We start from the raw sequence: 3,349 nt of genomic DNA, 5'->3' as shown, positions 1-3,349 counted from the left end.
GTTTGGTAAGAAACTGACCCTAAGTATAGAGGATGAGAGTGTTACCTTTTCAGTTGATAGAGCAATGCAACAACCGCAATCTGCAGATGATACATGTTATTATATTCAAACTATAGATTCACATGCAGAATTGTTAGAAGAATTTCTAGAATTACAAGGAACAGGAGAATGTTCTTTAGGAGAAGGTAATGAACCAATTGATGAAGCTGAAATGTTAGCTACACTTATAGCTAATGGATATGAACCAACAACAGAAGAAATTCAAATGCTAAAAGAAGAAGACAGATATCGATACAAATCATCGATAGAAGAACCTCCGAAATTAGAGTTAAAGCCACTTCCAAACCATTTGGAATACGCTTATTTACATGGTGAATCTGAATTACCTGTAATAATATCGTCTTCTCTTACTGAAAATGAGAAATCACAACTCATTTCTGTGTTGAAAGCTCATAAACCAGCCATTGCATGGAAGATTCATGATATTAAATGAATAAGTCCTTCGTATTGCACACATAAAATCCTTATGGAAGAAGGTCATAAAACGTATGTGCAACGCCAACGAAGACTAAATCCGAATATGCAAGATGTAGTTAAAAAAGAAATTATTAAACTGCTAGATGCAGGTTTAATTTATCCAATCTCTGATAGTCCATGGGTAAGCCCAGTTCAATGCGTGACTAAGAAGGGTGGCATGACTGTCATTACAAATGAGAAAAATGAGCTTATTCCTACTAGGAATGTAACAGGATGGCGTGTATGTATTGATTATAGAAAATTAAATGACGCTACCAGAAAATATCACTTTCCCTTACCTTTTATTGATCAAATGTTGGAAAGATTAGCCGGAAATAGTTACTATTGTTTTCTTGATGGTTTTTCCGGATATTTTCAAATTCCAATAGCACCCGAAGATCAAGAGAAAACCACATTCACGTGCCCTTATGGTACTTTTGCTTACAAACACATGCCATTTGGACTTTGCAACGCCCCTGCAACCTTTCAAAGGTGTATGATGGCGATTTTTCACGACATGATAGAAGAATGCATGGAAGTTTTCATGGATGACTTTTCAGTCTTCGGTGATACATTTGAATCATGTCTAGCTAATCTTGAACGAATGCTGATTAGATGCGAACAATCAAATCTAGTACTTAATTGGGAGAAATGCCATTTCATGGTTAAAGAAGGCATCGTTCTTGGACATAAAATTTCAAAAGAAGGAATTGAAGTGGATAGAGCTAAAGTAGATGTAATTGCTAAACTTCCCCATCCCACCAATGTTAGAGGAGTTAGGAGTTTTCTAGGGCATGCCGGTTTTTACCGACGTTTCATAAAAGATTTTTCTAAAATTGCCACTCCTATGAATAAACTCCTAGAAAAGAATGATCCATTCATCTTTTCAGATGAATGTATCAAATCTTTTAATATTCTTAAAGAGAAACTCACTAATGCGCCGATCATGATAACACCAAATTGGAATCTATCGTTTGAACTAATGTGCGATGCAAGTGATTTTGCAATGGGAGCCGTTTTAGGACAAAGGATTGAAAAACGATTTCAACCTATATATTATGCTAGTAAGACGTTACAAGAAACATAAACGAACTATACAACTACTGAAAAAGAACTCCTTGCTATTGTCTTTGCTTTTGACAAATTTCGTTCATATCTCATTCTAGCAAAAACGGTGGTCTATACCGACCATTCTGCTCTTAGATACCTATTTTTGAAACAAGATGCCAAACCAAGATTAATCCGTTGGATCTTACTCTTACAAGAGTTCGATATTGAAATCCGAGATAAAAGAGGAGCAGAAAATCTCGCCGCTGATCATTTTTCTCGTCTTGAAAATCCCGAATTAGAAGTTCTAAATGAATCGGCCATACAAGACAACTTTCCTGATGAATATCTATTGAAGATAGATTATACTAAAATTCCATGGTTTGCAGACTATGCAAACTACTTAGTATGTGAATTCCTTGAAAAAGGATTATCGTACCAAAAACGAAAGAAATTCTTCAGTGATATAAAACACTATTTCTGGGAAGATCCACATTTGTTTAAAAGTTGTCCCGATGGAATAATACGTCGATGTGTATTCGGAGATGAAGCTAGTAAAATTTTAAACCATTGTCACACAGGACCAACAGGAGGGCATTATGGGCCTCAACTAACAGCAAGAAAAGTTTATGATGCTGGATTCTATTGGCCTACAATTTACAAAGACGCTCACCTTCTTTGCAAATCCCGTGATGCTTGTCAAAGGGCCGGAAAAATAAGTCAATGTGATGAAATGCCAATGTCATTCAAGTATGTGAAGTATTTGACATTTGGGGTATTGACTTTATGGGTCCATTTCCAAAATCTCATAATAATCTCTATATATTCTCGTCGCCATTGATTATGTATCTAAATGGGCGGAAGCACAAGCTCTCCTAACTAACGATGCACGAGTTGTAGTCAACTTTTTAAAACGTCTTTTTGCAAGGTTTGGAACACCGAAAGCTTTAATAAGTGATCGGGGAACTCATTTATGTAATAATCAACTTGAGAAAGTTCTCAAAAGATATGGAGTAACTCATAAAATCTCCACCGCATATCATCCACAAACAAGTGGACAAGTTGAAAATACCAACCGAGCTTTAAAACGTATTATAGAAAAAACCGTAGGATCAAATCTGAAGGAATGGTCCATTAAATTGGAGGATGCACTCTGGGCTTTTAGAACAGCCTACAAAACTCCAATTGAAACCACACCTTTTAGACTCGTTTATGGAAAAGCATGTCATCTTCCAGTAGAAATTGAACACAAAGCATTTTGAGCTTTGAAGACATGTAATCTTGATTTACATGAAGCTGGATGTCTACGATTAAGTCAACTAAACGAATTAGAAGAATTAAGACATGAAGCATACGAAAATTCGTTAATCTATAAAGAAAGAACGAAGAAATGGCATGATAAAAGAATCAGAAGTTCAAAAGAATTTAAAGAAGGAGACAGAGTTCTTCTTTTCAATTCACGATTCAAGCTATTTCCTGGAAAATTGAAATCAAGATGGTCTGGACCATTCATAGTCAAAAGAGTTTTTCCATACGGAACGATAGAATTAATAAATTCAAATGGAATTGAATTTAAAGTTAATGATCACAGAGTTAAACATTACATAGATAATCCGATGGAAGTCGACAACGAAGTTAATCACAATTTCGATACCACAGCTAACTAAGTGTGGGGAGAATCAAGTCTTTAAAGGATAATATGTATTTCTGTTAGAGTTAGATTTTCTGTTTTCGTGTAGTTCTCGAAAATGGAACTCGAATGGTCTTTCCCTAGCAGACCCTAAAG

Source organism: Rutidosis leptorrhynchoides, chromosome 2 (genome assembly GCF_046630445.1).
Source record: "Rutidosis leptorrhynchoides isolate AG116_Rl617_1_P2 chromosome 2, CSIRO_AGI_Rlap_v1, whole genome shotgun sequence".
NCBI classification, from domain to species: Eukaryota; Viridiplantae; Streptophyta; class Magnoliopsida; order Asterales; family Asteraceae; genus Rutidosis; species Rutidosis leptorrhynchoides.
The sequence above is the reverse complement of the archived record's forward strand: the minus strand, read 5'-3'. Positions refer to the sequence as shown.